Source organism: Scyliorhinus torazame, chromosome 5 (assembly GCF_047496885.1).
Source record: "Scyliorhinus torazame isolate Kashiwa2021f chromosome 5, sScyTor2.1, whole genome shotgun sequence".
Taxonomy (NCBI): Eukaryota; Metazoa; Chordata; class Chondrichthyes; order Carcharhiniformes; family Scyliorhinidae; genus Scyliorhinus; species Scyliorhinus torazame.
In genome coordinates, this window is record NC_092711.1 from 285,576,605 (window position 1) to 285,594,666 (window position 18,062).

General features: G+C 47.1%; 1 protein-coding gene across 6 annotated transcripts in view; it reads right to left on the minus strand.

Annotated features, from left to right (window-relative positions):
- lnx2b (ligand of numb-protein X 2b) overlaps positions 1-18,062 on the minus strand; it is a 97,722-nt gene that overhangs the window by 60,008 nt on the left and 19,652 nt on the right. The window contains exon 1 of one of the 6 annotated variants that reach the window (XM_072505647.1): positions 13,553-13,697. The exons of 4 other annotated variants lie outside the window; for them this stretch is intronic. The gene's annotated coding sequence lies outside the window, so the exon portion shown is untranslated. Of the gene's footprint in view, positions 1-255; positions 276-13,552; positions 13,698-18,062 lie in introns of those variants that run through there. One more of the 6 variants, XM_072505648.1, reaches the window with a different exon arrangement.

Sequence of the window (18,062 nt, forward strand, 5' to 3'; positions counted from 1 at the left end):
AATTTAGAGTACCCAATTATTTCTTTTCCGATTAAGGGGTAATTTAGCGTGGCCAATCCACCTAACCTGCACATCTTTGGGCTTTGGGTTGTGGGGTGAAACCCACACACACGAGGAGAATGCGCAAACCCCACACGGACAGTGACTCAAGGCCGGGATTTGAACCCAGGTCCTCAGTGCCGTAGGCAGCAATGCTAACCTCTGTGTCATGTGCTGCCCGTGGGCCTTCATAATTTATTAGAAATATTTACTAACCAGGACCATTAGCCAATGTAGCCAACTTCAGCTCGCGGTTCAGGTTCATCCAAACAAGAATTGCTGGTAATTTTAACGAGTCTTGTCAATTTACATTCTCCTCATAAAATGACTTTTTCAACGTATCTGTACAACATGTCAACAATGGGTACACCCATTAATTCAACCTTTACGCTAGTAATAAATTCAAAATAGCAAAAGCACCGTGACATACAAGCGATTCCTAAATTTGTTTTCATGAAAAATGGCTCATTAGCCATTCAATTCCCATTTACAAGTAATCCAGAAACCTGACTAAATACTTGGAAATGCAAGTTCAAATCCCAGCCTGACAAATTAATTAAATAAATCTGGAATTAAAAACTGGTATCAATGACGGTGACCACATCTCCTCCACCACCTTCAGGAACGATGATCTCAGAGGGTATTGGTGACCACGGACTTTCATTGGAATGTCCATAATTATACTTGGCAAAGTACTGCACTAGTTTGCCGCTACATTCCCAGAAGGATTGACCAGGAATTCTCCCACTCATATCACCTGCAATTAGGAATATTGGAATGGATTTACAGGCTGATAACTCAGCCTGTTTGGTCACATCATGAATGCACCTTCCTTCACCATCATGCCCTGGAGTGGGACTTGAACCCAGGTTTCTGGCCCTAGAGGTAGGGACGCTACCCACTGCGCCACAAGGCCGCCTCACATAAACACATGTTTCACTAATGTCCTTATCTGGTCTGGCAAACATGTGACTCCAAACCCACAGCAATGTGACTCACTCAAAACTCCTCTCTCAATGGCAAGCAAGACACTCAGCTGTACCAAACCACCCACAAAAAGCTTTACTAAGAATAAAATTGGACAAAACACCTGGGCATCAGATTCAGCTCGGTAGCATAGTGGTTAGCACAGTTGCTTCACAGCTCCAGGTTCGATTCCCGACTTGGGTCACTGTCTGTGCCGAGTTTGCATGTTCTCCCTGTGTATGCGTGGGTTTCCTCCGGGTGCTCCGGGTTCCTCTCACAGTCCAAAGATGTGCAGGATACGTGGAATGGCCATGCTAAATTGCCCTCAGTGTCCAAAAAGGGTAGGTGGGATTACTGGGTCATGGGGATAGGTTGGAAGTGTGGGCTGAAGCGGAGAGCTCTTTCCAAGGCCGGTGCAGACTAGATGGGCCGAATGGCCTCATTCTGCACTGTAAATTCTATGATGATTCAATGGCGTTACCATCAGTGAATCCCCCATCATCAATATCTTGGAGGGGTTAACATTGACTGGAAAAGTAACTGGGCCAATCATATAAACTTTATGGCTGCAGGAGCTGGTCAGAAATCATCGTTGCCACCTCCAAGTTACACATGACATGGAAATATTATCACTGTTGCTTCAACATTGCTGAGTCAAAATCTTGGATTTCCTTATCCAATAGCACTATGGGAGCAGGTTCTCCATAAAGGACAGCATCAGTTTAAGACAGTAGTTCACCTACTTTTCCAAGGCCAAGTAGGAATGAATGGACTTGCCAGCAATGTTCACATCATATGAATCGATAAAGAAAAAAATGGTACTCACTATTTATACGGAGCATTTTACATCAATACTAGAATATAGGAAAAGCAGAGGCCCAACAACCCGGAGGACCGGCAACTCCAAGAATGTTTTTTATTTTATTGAACTGATGTCAGTTTGTGTCCAAGTTAAAGCAGCTTCATTTTCTTTATGCCTCCCTGGCTTGACACACGTACATTGGAAGTTGATCATTGTTGGAAGCACTGGGTTTAATGTAACAATGAGATAGATTTGGCAGGGTATTCTCTAATAGAAACTAGAATCATAGACTCTTACAGCACAGCATATCACTTTTGAAGAGTGCTCTCCAATTAGTTCCACATTCTTGCTCTTCCTCCATAGCCCTGTAAACGTTTCCCTTTTAAATATACACCTTTATCTTTATTGTCTCTACTTCCCCAGATCATAACTCCATCACTCGTATTTTTGCCCTACCATGTAGTGTATTTCCCGGTTGCAGAAACGGCTCACCATTGGCTGCTGCTGAGATCTTCCGTTCCCGCCGAAGACAACGGCGATTTGCATTGCTCGTCGGCCATACCACTGAGGAACCTGCCTCAGGGGGCCGCCTGAGGTGGGATTGGAAGGTCTCACCAGTGGGAAGGGCCAGAAAATCCTGCCTTGTGGTTTAAAAATTCTCTCCTCTTTGACTCTTTTTGCCAATTACCTTAAATCTGCATCTTCCAGTAATGACCCCTTTGTCAACGTAAACAGCTTTTCCTTATTTATTGCTTCAGGGGAACAGTCACAACCTTTCTACTCTTTCCATGTAATTGAAATCCCTCATGCCTGTGACATAAGAGTTTAAAAGCCGTCTTCATTCAAAGAAAACACGCTGCAGTTTATTTTTGATACAATGGTTGCAACACTGGTTGATCTTAATTACATGTTTGAAGCAAGGGAGTCAAGTCATTCAACTTAAATATAAACAACTTGAAGTATTGGTTTGAATGTCTTATTGACAACATCTTTTGAGATTTGACAAACATTCATTTGACAGACAAGTAATTAAATCACCAAGTAACGCAAAGTAATACAAAGTGGCACACTGCAAATGTAGACGCTATTGGAGCAAAGTAATCGGGACAAATGGTGTGAAGATTCAACTCTAAATATGTTCAATGATGCTAACATTTCTGAAAACAATCACCTGTTTTAGTTTTATTATATTATAGTTAACATATTCTAGTTTATGGCAGCAACATGTACCACATATCAACAATTTCCCTTGAGGTTTTTTGAGATAGCTAAGAGAGCGAGATAGGCAAGTGTTATATTTTGAGTTCACCGCAAAGTGAAAAGGTATGGAGGGGTGCACACTCTGGATCTTACAAACACAATTAAAAGGTTTTATTAGGAATGTTGCTCATACAATCTAAGATGAAGAACTGAAGCCTAATGGAAACACTCAATGCTGACTGACATCACTACAAATCACATGACGCTTCACCAGCAGGGATGTCTAATACATAATACTCCTCGAAGTCCTCAGAAACAGAACCTGAACTTGGCTCTGCGTCTGGCCTCTGCTCCAAAATATCATCTACATTGTCCAAGGGAAATAAGTCAAGAGAAGTTTCTGCGATTTCACTTCACAAAGCTAGTAGCTGATCAGCATGACTTCACCAAACTCATCTGTACGGTGTATGATACTGGACATGTCTTTTCTCGGACCACAGTAGGTTCCCCTTTCTCATTGGTTGAGCAGCTTCTGGCTAGCACACGCACTTCTTGACTGAACACTTGCAATTCTAGAGTTTTATTCTCTTCTAGTGATTCGTGCATTTTGCTGTTGTTTGACAATCTCTGAAGTATCAGGTGATGGTGTAGCCACCCGAGTTGGCCACTTCCCGACTTAAAATGGAGAACCGCAAAGGCTGAAGGGAAATTCAGCCAACACAGGCAAAGACTAGCAAATACAGAAATCATGTGTATTGAAACCTGTAAGGAACCAGACAGCACTGAAACCAGCAGAAGCCCCTGGGGACTATAAAGTAAAGCCCCCAAGTTCAAATCGTTCTTCTTTGGCAGGGTCACTCAGCAACTTGAACCAACCCTTGACAGTGACCTGTCTTGTTGCCTCCAAGCAAGTAAGTCTCAAGTCAACGCTCGCTACGAGATAGGCGCTCCTAGCTACCAGTCCATACCAGCTTTTGAATCCCGCAGACTCAGGACCTGAACGAAAAGCCATTTGTTCCCCTGACCTGGTGGGCCAGTCCGAAGCTAAGTATAGGCCTGTTAGTGATAGAAATAGCCTAGAAAGTAGAGTTTATGCATGAGTAGTGATTTACTGTGTATAATAAATGTGTTTTGATCTTACTTTTAAAAAAATATATATTTTTTATTAGAGTTTTTCGATCAAACAAAAACAAAGATTTCCCATTTTACAACTTTGTAATAATATATACATTGATCGTTTTTTAAATAAATAATATGCTAACTAACGGCAACTGCCAACAACAAAATAAGAAACAACAGAAATAGTAACTAAAATAGTAACTTCGTAAAATCTTATATAAATAACTAATATATAAACACACACATAAAACCCCTGAGGATCCAAATGAGCCCCCCCCCCGGGTTGCTGCTGCTCCCTTTCCTATTTTCCCTTATCGCTCTGCGAGATAGTTGAGGAACGATTGCCACCGCCTGGTGAACCCTTGAGCCGAACCTCTTAGTGCGTACTTTATCCGCTCCAATTTTATGAACCCTGCCATGTCCTTTATCCAGGCCTCCACGCCCGGGGGTTTAGCTTCTTTCCACATAAGTAGAATCCTTCGCCGGGCTACTAGGGACGCAAAGGCCAAAACATCGGCCTCTCTCACCTCCTGCACTCCCGGCTCATCTGCAACCCCAAATATAGCCAACTCCCAGCCTGGTTCGACCCGGACCCCCACCACCTTTCATGCAATACCGGACATGACCAGAACATGTGGGCGTGGTTCGCCGGGCTTCCCGCGCATCTCTCCCACCTATCCTCCACTCCAAAAAATCTACTCAGCCTTGCTCCAGTCATATGCGCCCTGTGTAGAATCTTGAATTGTATCAGGCTGAGCCTGGCACACGAGGACGAAGAATTTACCCTACTTAGGGCATCTGCCCACAGCCCCTCCTCTATCTCTTCCCCCAGCTCCTCCTCCCATTTTCCCTTCAGCTCCTCCACCATCGTCTCCCCCTCGTCTCTCATTTCCCCATATATATCTGACACCCTGCCATCACCCACCCATGCCCCTGAAATCACTCTGTCCTGGATCTCTTGCGCCGGGAGCTGCGGAAATTCCCTCACCTGTTGCCTCACAATTGCCCTCACTTGCACTGATTTGATCTTACTAATTGGTGTGTTGAGTTGTTGATCATTACTTGAACTTGAACCTCGTGGCAGTATCATAAAGATACCTGGCGACTCTGGAGCAAAGGTTATAAAACAGAGCCAATTGAACCAACCAAAAGTTAGCAACAATGGTAACAAATCAAAAGGTGTTTGCAGTTTCTTCCTGAACAGCAGCATTGCTCTGTTGTTGCGTGTGCAGTAAGACATTAAGAATTTGGTTACTCATCTTGCTAAATGTATCTTGGTCCTTCGATGCCTTGATAGAATATTTTTAATGATTGAACAAAACATTTGGCCAACCCATTTGTTGCAGGGTGGTATGGAACTGACTCTGATATACCAATCATCAAACTACTTAAGTGAACTGGGTACCATTGTCACTTACGACCTGTTCTGGTGCACCAAATCTTGTTAACGCAAGTCTTCACATGATGTTGGGCGTGAGATCTGCATTTTTATGAAGAACTTCTGACATAGTTCTTTTCTGGACCAAATCCACCACCTTCCTCATCAAATGGATAGGTCATTTTACACCTCTGTACTGGAGATAAAGTCTCAGGTACATTATCCACCTTTGAGGATTACAGGATGTTGACAAAAATGTTCAGGTTCTTGTTTGGCTTGTAACGGCAATCTTGACAAAGCATCAGCATTTGCCTGTTGCTCTGAATTATGATGTTGGATATCATACATGTGTGCAGACAATGTAAAAGACTATCTTTGTAACCTACTAGCTTCTCAAGAAGGAATACCTTTACAGCCCCCATAGATTGTCGTCAAATGTCGATCTGCCAAGAGTAAATAATAATACAATAATCAAATTCACACTGTATGAAGTTACTGTGAAAATCCCCAAGTCGCCACATTCCGGCGCCTGCTCAGGTACACAAGAGGGAGAATTCAGAATGTCCAATTCACCTAATAGCACGTCTTCGGGAATTGTGGTAGGAAACCGGAGCACCTGGAGGAAACCCACGTAGACACGGGGAGAACGTGCAGACTCCACACAGACAGTGACCCAAGCCGGGAATCGAACCTGGGATCCTGGAGCTGTGAAGTAACAGTGCTACCCTCAGTGCTACCATGCTGCCCTCCATAAAGGTCGTGGCGCAAACTTTTTACCCAGAAAATGATGGACAAAGCCTCTTTTTCGAGCTGAGCAAATTTGTTTCAGTGCCAGTAAGAATTAGCGATGCAAATGCTACTGGTGATTCCTCTCCTGAAAGCATTATGTGCTAGACAATTGCACCAATCCCAAAGGGTGACACATCACAAGCAAGCTGTAACTTCAGCTTGAGATTGTAGTGAACCAATAGCTCAAGACTTCATTTAGACATCTTTTACCTCACTGTATGCACTTTCCCATTCTTCCATCCAGTGCCATACCGGTTTGGTATATAACAAAGTGTGTAAAGGCTTCAATCAGGTTGCAGGCACAAATTTACCATATAATTGATCAATCCGAAAAAGATCTACCCCAGCCCCGGGTCCCAGTCCGTGTGGAGTTTGAGCTTTCTACCCATGTCTGCATGGGTCTCATCTCCCACAACCCAAAAAAGATGTGCAAAGTTGGTGAATTAGCCATGCTAAATTGCCCCTTGATTGGGAAAAAACCAAATTGGATACTCTAAATTTATGGGAAAAATCCTAAAAAGAATCTCAATTGTGTCACATTTTGAGGACATGGTGCTAGGATTGCTGTCATCTTGTTCAGCTCCTTGTTTAAGTCACCTTTATCAATGTGGATGTCTTGAAAATGTCTTACTTTTACTTTTTAACTCAGATTATGATTTTGTAGACATTTCAGAGTAGCTTCCAAGTTCCACTCACTCAAACTGGTGATGAGAATGTAATCAAAATAACATTGCACCCCATTTAGCCCACTCAGAAATTGTTCCATGCACCTCTGAAAAAGAGCAGCAGCAGATGTTATTCCAACAGGCAGTCTTCTGTAATGATAGACGATAGTGAGTGACAGTTGTGATTTTGCAGCCACATTTATTTGTAAATATGCCTGTGATAATTTAATTCTACTGAATTTCTGTCCTCCAGAAAGTTCAGCAAGTTTTCAATCTGTGGCAGTGGATAGTGATCTATGCACAATATTGGGTTAATTGTGGTTTTATAATCTCCACATTTTCTCAATGAAACATCGTGTTTCAGTACATGAACTATTGGAGTTGCCCAACTGGTTCATGACTCCTGTTTGGACTAGTCTTTCCAGTTCCTCGTCAACTATTGTCCTGATGGTGTATGGTACAGTTCTGGCTTGGAGACATTTTGGTGTACTGTTTTGGCTTGATCTCTTATTGTACTTCGCCTTGTGAATCTTCAAACAACTTCTTATATTTCTTTGGAGTTGTTGTAGGTTGTTCTTGGACTCGCGAGTTGATTCATTGCTCCCAGTTGAGTTTAAGTTTTGTCAGCCATGCTCTACCAAATAAAGCAGAAAACTTTCCTCGGACAACATGAAGAGGCAGCTCTGCAGTCAACTTCCACCTCACCGTAATGAATCCTTTTAAAAAATAAATTTAGAGACCCTATTCTTTTTTCCCCCCAATTAAGGGGAAATTTAGCATAGCTAATCCACCTACCCTGCACACCTTTGGGTGTGGGGATAAGTCCCATGCAGATATGGGAAGAATTTGCAAACTCCACACGGCCAGTGACCTGGGGCCGGGATCGAATCCGGGTCCTCAGCGCTGTGAGGCAGCAGTGATAGCCGCTACGCCATTGTGCTGCCCTTATAATGCATCCTTTTAATGGTACATCCACTTCTGCAGACGTCTGTAGGATCACATTTTTTGTTTTTATAAATTTAGAGTACTCAATTCATTTTTCCAATTAAGGGGCAATTTAGTGTGGCCAATCAACCTACCCTGCACATCTTTGGGTTGTGGGGGCGATACCCACGCAAACACGAGGGGAATGTGCAAACTCCACACGGACAGTGACCCAGAGCCGGGATCGAACCTGGGACCTCGGCGCCGTGAGGCAGCAATGATAACCATGCGCCACCGTGCTGCCCTCTGTAGGATCACATTTGACAATTTTAAAGGCAGGGGCTTCAAATTTTGATTATAAATTGTCTCTGGTGTTAATGATACAGTTGCGGCAGTATCCACTTCAATTTGAATTTGATGCCAGTCAAGTTTTGGAGATGCCCAGAAATATTGTTGATGCCCCTGCATCCCACCAACAAGGCGCCTAGTTTCAGCTCCTGTAGTTACTCAGGTTGTCATCTTCCGAGTGGTCTTGAACTTTGTCTACTAATTTATAGACAGGACTAGCGTGTTTAGGTCTTATTTTTTTTCTTGATCATCCTTTGTGTAGGTGAAGTTTTCTGAAGCCAACATGCCCTGGCAATATGGCCCTTTTTGTCACAGTTCTTGCACTTCTTTTCTCTACTCCAGCATTTCCCCGCTGAGTGTGAAATCTATGTACATCGGTGACCTTGATGCCTTGTTTGTTGTTGTATCCATTTGTGGACCTTCACTCCAGCCCCTATCTGTGAAGCTTCTTCCATTATTAGCTCCATAGATGTGATAACTTCCACAGCGACTTCAATCCATTTAGCTTTGTCAGGTGTGTGGTCTCTGCAACCCAGACTACACCCCATCAACGGCAAGTAAGTTTTCGAACTGTCGTTCATCTTTACACCCAGTTGTCGTCAATTTTTTCTTTAAAAGCCGTCAGCAGGAGGAGCATGCTTCACTCGACGCGAGAGAGAATCCGGTCCCAGAGAATCTTCTCCGCTCTCGATGCCGTCCCCACCGATTTTGTTCAGCAATTCCATTTTCTTGCCTCAATCCTCGTCGGCACTTTTCTTTTTTATCCGCAAAGGGAAAAGGTATGGAGGTGCCCATACTGTGGATTCTCACAAACAGGATGAAAGGTTTTATTTAGGGATGTTGCTCTTACAGAAAGTTGGGGAACTGAAGCCCACGCAAATACTCACTGATGACATTACAAAGCACATGATGCTTCACCAGCAGGGATGTATAACAGTAAGCCTGTAAGGGATTGGTCATGTTAGGTACACTGGTATAACACTGGCTGCAATTGGATGCAGCTTAGATCAGAACGATACTCCAAGCCTTGAAGTTAGTTCAATCAGGTTTATTGAACTAATAGCACAGTTCTCTGTGAGTTCGACTCTCTGCTAACTTAAGTGTGGTTACTCTGTCTGACTGAACCAGACTAGCTCTGAGCCACGTGGTGGAGGTGTGAGATTGTAACAACACCCTTGACTGACTCTCTAGATGTACATCAGTGGAAAGAGGCGGAGTGTCAGTGCCTCGTGTCTTTTATAGTCCGATCCCACCCCTGAGTGTCCTGCCTGCTTATTGGTCATGTCCTGTTTTCTGTGTCCATTAGCTGCTTGTCTGTATATCATTGTGTGTGTGTGTGTCTGCATATCATGACAGGATTCACCAGAACAGTTTGTAACATCCTGATTGTAGTCCAGGATAAGCTTTTAAGCAGATACGGCAGTCAAAAATAAACAACAATGTCAGACACAAATGCATCTGAGAATTGACATGTAAAGATGCATCATGTTCATGTCTATAGGAGCTCTTGATGAAAACTACGTGTGAGCAAATGAGTTAGTGATCCCAACAACAACATCTATCACGTTAAGGTCCTATTTACCTCCAAAACTAACGAAAGATCACAAAGGTTCAATAAATCTAGAAGATTTTGCAACTCTCTCCTGGTAAAAATAATATTGATGCTTACTTGACCCAATTCAGTTATTTTATTCAGAGCTCAGAGCTGGAACATGCAGTATGTGAAGCTAACTTCAACGAGACTATTGTTTTTTTAAATTCCATTTTAACAGTATGATTTTATTTAATCATGTTCATCAAACGTGCGAAGCTCATTTTGGATCAGTCTGATCGCTGCTTAGATTCTTGCGGCTTTAAAAGAAAACGGTTCAATTCTGCCTATTTCCCATGAATTCTAAATTGATAGGTTACTTCGTTGCTTCAGTACCTTTTCTTTTCCATGGCCTCAAAGCAATGGGCGGGATTCTCTGGCCTTGTTTGTCCGGTGACCGGAGAATCCCGCCCATTGGACTTTTCCATTGTCAGCGTCTCATCCGTGGCGTCCGTGGGGCAGGCGGGGTGGAAGAATCCAGCCCAATGAAACTGCATCTTTCTTAGTGTGCACATCCTTGCAAAGGTTTTAAACCAAAGTTTGGAACATCCAACAACTAACTCCTGATTCACCTCACTGGGTCTTGTACCTTTTCCAATTTTGCTGGGTTCCTGCGCTAACAGGCCATGGCGCGTTCCTTTGGTTTTTCTCAATTTGTCACCTCTGACAAATGCACCTCTCACCTTTACATGTTACACTACATTCTACCATCTGAAAAGCCTTTGATCAGGCGTGCTCACCTATGAACCAAATTGAGGCATCATCAGCTCTGTTGGTGGAGGTCGGTTCTCTTCTGGCTGCTTTCATTCCTTTGCAAATGGTTGGTGGATCTTATTAAATTAATGGCTGTCTACACTATCACTAACTGGGGAGGGGAATGAGAACCATGGTACTTTGCTTCCAAGCTGCTAGTAGCTGTTAGCAACATATTTTGACAATCCAATCTTTAGCTGTGGTGAACCTCCAACCAAATCCAATTCTGTGCATAACAACAGCTTGGCTACAAGATGTAAAAACACTTGGAAGGCAATGGCATAGTGGTATTGTTGCTGGACATAATAATCCAGAGACCCAAGGTATTGCTCTGGAGACCTGGGTCCCCAGAATGGCAGAAGGTATGGAAATAAATGTCTAATAATCGCCATTGCTGATTGTCGTAAAGATGCATCTGATTCACTAACGTCCTTTAGGGAAGGAAATCTGTCATCCATACTTTGTCTAGCGTACATGTAACTCCAAATCTATATCAATGTGGTTGACGGGCAGCACGATGGCGCAGTGGTTAGCATTGCTTTCTCACGGCGGCAAGGTCCCAGGTTCGATCCCGGCTCTGGGTCACTGTCAGTGTGGAGTTTGCACATTCTGCCAGTGTTTGCGTGGGTTTCGCCCCCACAACCCAAAGATGTGCAGGGTAGGTGGATTGTCCACACCAAATTGCCCCTTAATTGGAGAAAAAATAATTGGGTACTCCAGATTTATTAAAAAAGGAAAATAGGATGGGCAATAAATGCTGCCCATTGATGAATCAATTTTTTTTTTCCAATTTTGCTATCATCCATCTCAGGCTTCCTCAATTGTGTTGCTCTGAAGATGCACACTCTGTTCCAGACACCAAGGTGCTTCAGAACTCACCAGAAGGCCACTAGAAATTATGGAGTACTGCCTGTGTGCACTCAATCAAACAATCTGTTTCACTTGTAGAATGCAGCACACGCTCACTCAATGGCTGGTCTGGTAAAAGATTTTCCAAGTACGGAGCTGCTATGTACATCACAGGGAGGTCCAAGTTTGATTTCTGGTCTCGGCTCAGTGACCAGTCAAGGTGTCAGTAGGAGCATGAAAGCTAGCCTCAGCAGCTCAACAATCAGGTTTTTGAGAAATCAGTCAATGATTCTACTCCTGATCCAGTGATCCCACTGGAACACACGGGTTCAAATGTGACGCAAGGATCGGATCGAGCTCAACTGTGATGGTCTCCATGATTAAGTAGCTTGTCAGCAACTAGTGACCAGGTTCAGACCTGACAACTGGGAATGGTACTCAGTAACAGCACCTTCAGAGAAAGGAAAATCAAAGTGTGAAATAAATGACACGATACTGTGTAAATGGAGCAGCACCAACTCAGTTCTCAAGCAGGGCAGCACGGTGGCGCAGTGGGTTAGCCCCGTTGCCTCATGGCGCAGAGGTCCCAGGTTCGATCCCAGCTCTGCGTCACTGTCCGTGTGGAGTTTGCATATTCTCCCCGTGTTTGCGTGGGTTTCGCCCCCACAACCCAAAGACGTGCAGGCTAGGTAGATTGGCCATGCTAAATTGCCCCTTAATTGCAAAAAATGAATTGGGTACTCTAAATTTATTTTTAACAATACAGTTCTCAAGCACTGAACTGAACATGAGGGGAGATGAAAACAGCTTTGGGCTAAGTCCACCCCACACTAAGGAAGTAACAAGGAAGTAACATTAGTAAAGTGGCACTTTTGTTTCATTATCACAGAGTTAGATAAACTGTTTTTGAAATTCCTTCTCACATCAGGATGTATGGTGGCTGCATTGGAAACCTACTGTTACTTCAGCATGGACTGAATTCTTTACAGATTATAGGCAGATTGCAGATGATTTTGAAATATCATTTTTTGTAAATGATCATTTTTAGGAGGGGACCTCATTCATCCATGGCAACTGTGACCGTTATAAGTAATTGGCTGCACAATCAGACCTTGACAGCGAGTTAAAAGGGAAGAAGTTGTTCTAAAATGAGGAAGGGGCTTCATTGAATCGTAGAATAATTACAGCATGGAAGGGGTCATTCTGCCCTTCATAGCCATGTCAGCTCTCTGCAGGAGCAACTCAGCTGCCTTTTCCCCATGGCCCTTCAGATTCTCACTCTAGGTACTCATCCAATTCCCTCTTGAAAGCTACAATTGAATCTGCCTCCACCACACTCTCAGGCAGTGCATTCCAGATCTTAACCAGTTACTGTGCAAAAACGCTTTTCCTCATGTCGCCTTTGGTTACTTACAATCACCTTAAATTGGTGACCTCTGGTTCTCACCCCTTGTCAATGGAAACAGTTTCACTCTATGAACTCTGTCCAGATTCCTCATGGTTTTGAACACCTCCATCAACTCTCCTCTCAGCCTCCACTTCTCCAAGGAGAATAACTCCAGCCTCTCCAATCGATCCATGTAACTTTTGTCCCTCATCTCTGGCACCATCATTGTAAACCTATGCGACACTCTCTCCCAATGCCTTCATATCCTTCCTAAGGTGCGGTGCCCAGAATTGAACAAAGTAAAGTCGCCATAGTCCCAGATGACCTTAGGTTGCTTTCCCCTTTGATGGGGAGAGCTGACTGGTGGATTTAACTTTACAAAGTAATCCAGTTGCAGCAGAACCAATGCTTTAAAAAGGTTCATAACTTCCTTGCTTTCCTACTCCATGCTTCCATCCTACTCCATGCTTCCATCCTACTCCATGCTTCCATCCTACTCCATGCTTCCATCCTACTCCATGCTTCCATCCTACTCCATGCTTCCATCCTACTCCATGCTTCCATCTATAAAGGCCTGCATCTTGAAATGTCTTATTCACAACTCTCAAACTGCCCTGCCACCTTCGATGAATTATGCCCCTTAGTTGGAAAAAATAATTGGGTACTTAATTTATTTTTAAAAAATAATAATAAATTTAGAGTATCCAATTAAGGCACAATTTAGCGTGGCCAATTCACCTACCTTGAACATCTTTTTGGGTAGTAGGGGCGCGATCCACGCAGACACAGGGAGAATGTGCAAACTCCACACAGGCGGCGACCCGGGCCAAGGTCGAACCCGGGTCCTCAGCGGCGTGAAGCAGCCGTGCTAACCACTGCACCACGTCCTACAGGATAGATAATATGAGAAATCAAAGTAGAAATTGTATGCCTTTGGATAAGGCTTCTTGCCAGAGAGTGACGATGTTTCTAAGGGGATGGCAGAGGATATCTTGAATCTGACTATATTATATCTGACCCAAGCATGGTAGATGAACATGGTATTAAGGTGTGACATTTCCTGCTTCCGGTTGTGGCTATGCTGAGCTAAGTCACACATTCGGCAGCTCCCGCCAGAAACGGACTTTTGGGCTCATTTGAAGGGCCCCAGCAGCATTTGTTCGACGGTTCCCAGTGTGCGAAGGTGACAGTACGATTTCCCTGGCACTGTATGGATTGGACCAGGAGTGGAGTGGTGAAAAATGTAATTCTGGTGCAGCGGAAAGTGCGAGGGAGGAAAGCCAAGATGGCGGCGGGTGGAGACCAGGCAGCGTGGGCGCAGTGGTCGCAAAAGCAGCAGGAGTTTCTCAAGCGCTGCTTCACGGAATTGAAAGCAGAGCTGCTGGAGCCGATGAAGGCTTCGATCGACAAGCTGGTCGAGACCCAGAAGGTCCAAGGGGCGGCGATCCGGGAGGTGCGGCAGAAGGCCTCGGAGAATGAGGATGAGATATTGGGCCTGGCGGTGAAGGTGGAGGCGCAGCATAAGAAATGGCAGGAGAAGTTCGAGGACATGGAGAATCGGTCGAGGAGGAAGAATCTGCGGATTCTGGGTCTCTCGGAGGGAGTGGAGGGGTCGGATGCTGGAGTATGTGGTCACGATGCTGAACACGTTGATGGGCGCGGGTGCCTTCCCGAGGCCCCTGGAGCTGGATGGGGCCCACCGAGTCCTGGCGAGGAGGCCCAAGTCTACGAGCCGCCGCAGGCGGTTTTGGTGCGGTTCCACCGCTTGGTGGACAGGGAGTGTGTCCTGAGATGGGCAAAAAAGGAGCGGAGCAGCAGGTGGGAGAATGCAGAGGTCTGTATATACCAGGACTGGAGCGCGGAGGTGGCCAAGAAAAGGGCCGGGTACAATCGGGCTAAGGTGGTTCTGCATCGGAAGGGGGTGAAATTCGGGGTGCTGCAGCCAGCGCAACTGTGGGACACGTTTAAGGACCGGCACCATTACTTTGAGACGCCGGAGGAGGCGTGGACCTTTATTCAGGCCGAAACGTTGTACACGGACTGAGGGTCGGTTGTGAGGGGAGGTCCCGGGGGGCTACTGTGGTTACTGTGCTTTGGGGGCTGTTCTATTCTGTTCTGTATTGTTTCCTTGGGTGCTTTTCATAGAAGTTACAGTGCAGAAGGAGGCCAATCGGCCCATCGAGTCTGCACCGGCTCTTAGAAAGAGCGCCCTACCCAAGGTCAACACCTCCACCCTATCCCCATAACCCAGTAAACCCCACCCAAAAGGGCAATTTGGACACCAAGGGCAATTTACCATGGCCAATCCACCCAACCTGCACATCTTTGGACTGTGGGAGGAAACCGGAGCACCCGGAGGAAACCCACGCACACACGGGGAGGATGTGCAGACTCCGCACAGAAAAGAGACCCAAGCCGGAATCAAACCTGGGACCCTGGTGCTGTGAAGCAATTGTGCTACCCACAATGCTACTGTGCTGCCCGTGCTGGGAGGGGTAGGGTGAAATGGTTCCAAGTGTGGGTTTTGTGAGAGTGTGGGCGTCGGTGGTTGGAAGGATGGGGCCCCGTTGTGGGGAGGGGAGATGGGAGGCCCGAGGTGGGGAGCTGTGATTAGGCCACAAAAGGGAGCTGCGCCAGAGAGGGCGGGGCCGGTCTGATGGAAAGCGCGGGCTTTTTCCCGCGCTAGGGAAGGAAGGGGGCAGGGCCGGGGGGGGGGGGGGGGGGGGGGGGGGGGGGGGTGTTGGAGAGGAGCGACCGCTGGCGGACAGGAGGGGGGGGGGAAGAGAGAGAGACTACCACACTGGGGGGGCAATGGAGTGGCGTGAGTGGCCGGGGTCAGCAGGAGTCAGCTGACTTACGGGAGTGCTATGGGGGGAGCAACGCAGCTAGGGGGTGACCTAGCTGGGGTGGGTGGGGGGGGGGGGGGGAGACTGGGTTGCTGCTGCATTGGCCAAAGGTGAGCTGGAGCTCGGAGAGAGTTGGGGCGGGGGTCTGCTGCTGGGGGAATGGAGAGTGCGGGAGGCGCGGGCACGTGGCTGGCCTAGAAAAGGGGATGGCTAATCAGCAGGGTGGGGGGGGGGGTATGAGATGGTGAGTGGTAAGCTGCAGGGGGTGCGGGTGGTATTAGTGAATGTATATGCCCCGAATTGGGATGATGCCGGATTTATGCGGCGCATGTTGGGCCGGATTCCGGACCTGGAGGCAGGGTGCTTGATAATGGGGGGAGGATCCGGGGTGCATTGAAAGCTATCTAGAGGCTAACGATAATGGGGCGGTGCAGGTGGGGGTGGTCTGGGAGGTGCTGAAGGCAGTAATTAGGGGTGAGCTAATCTCCACTTGGGCCCTCAAGGAGGAGGAGAGGAGAGAGAGGGAGAGATTGGTGGGGGAGATTTTAAGGGTGGATAGGAGATATGCAGAGGTCCCCGAGGAGAGACTACTCAAGGAGCGACGAAGCCTCCAGGCCGAATTCGACCTGTTGACCACCAAGAAGGCAGAGGTTCAGTGGAGGAAAGCGCAAGGGGCGGTGCAAGAGTACGGGGAGAAGGCTAGCCGGATGTTGGCACACCAGCTTCGGAAGCGGGAGGCAGCGAGGGAGATTGGGGGAGTTAGGGATAAAGGGGGGAAAACGGTGCGGAGTGCGGTGGGAATAAATGGGGTTTTGAGAGACTTTTATGAGGGGCTGTATAGGTCTGAGCCCCCGACGGAGGAGGGGGGGGGATGCGTCGATTTTTGGATCGACTGAGGTTCCCGAGGGTGGAGGAGGAGCAGGTGGCTGGGCTTGGGTCACCGGTAGGGCTGGAGGAGCTGACTAAGGGGCTGGGTAGTATGCAGGCGGGGAAGGCACCGGGGCCAGGTGGGTTCCCGGTGGAATTTTACTGGAAGTGCATGGACCTGCTGGGCCCTCTATTAGTGAGGACTTTCAATGAGGCAAGGGAGGGGGAGGTCCTACCCCCGACGATGTCCAGGGCACTGATCTTGAAGCGGGACAAGGACCCATTACAGTGTGGGTCGTATAGGCCAATCTCTCTCCTCAATGTGGACGCAAAGCTGTTAGCGAAGGTGTTGGCTACCAGAATTGAGGACTGTGTCCAGGGGGTGATTCACGAGGACCAGACGGATTTTGTTAAGGGAAGGCAGCTGAATACCAATGTGCAGAGGCTTCTTAACGTAATCATGATGCCTGCAGTGAAGGGGGAGGCGGAGATAGTGTCGGCGATGGACACGGAGAAGGCCTTCGATAGGGTGGAGTGGGGGTACCTCTGGGAAGAGTTGAGGAGGTTTGGGTTTGGGGAGGGGTTCAATAGTTGGGTTAGGCGACTTTACGAAGCCCCGGTGGCGAGCGTGGCCACGAATCGGAGATGGTCAGAATACTTTTGGCTGTATCGGGGTACGAGGCAGGGGTGCCCCTATCCCCCTTGCTATTTGCATTGGCAATTGAGCCTTTGGCTATGGCTCTAAGGTAGTCCAGTCCTGGAAGTGGAGGGGGCTGGTCCCGGGGGGGAGCGATGACACCGGGTTTCATTGTATGCCGACGACCTGTTACTGTATGTGGCGGACCCAGTGGGGGGGGATGCCGGACGTGATGCGGATCCTCAGGGAGTTTGGGGACTTTTCCGGGTATAAGCTCAACGTGGGGAAGAGTGAGCTCTTCGTGGTACACCCAGGGGACCAGGGAAGGGGGATAGACGAGCTTCCGCTGAAGAGGGCGGAAAGGAGTTTTCGGTACCTGGGGATCCAGGTGACCAGGAGCTGGGGTCCTACACAAGCTCAACTTGACGAGGCTGGTGGAGCAGATGGAGGAGGAGTTTAAAAGGTGGGATATGCTGCCACTCTCCTTGGCGTGTAGGGTACAGTCGGTGAAGATGACAGTGCTTCCGAGGTTCCTTTTTATATTCCAGTGCCTCCCCATCCTGATCCCCAAGGCCTTTTTTAAACGGGTCAGTAGGAGCATCATGGGATTCGTGTGGGCGAAAAAGACCCCGAGGGTGAGAAGGGTGTTTCTGGAGCGGAGTAGGGACAGAGGAGGGTTAGCATTACCTGATCTATGTGGGTATTACTGGGCTGCCAATGTGGCGATGATACGCAAGTGGGTAATGGAGGGGGAGGGGGCGCGTGTAAGTGGCTGGAGATGGCGTCCTGTGTGGGCACGAGTCTGGGAGCGCTGGTGACAGCACCGCTGCCGCTCCCGCCGACTAGGTACACCACGGGTCCAGTGGTGGTGGCGACTTTGAAAATTTGGGGGCAGTGGAGGC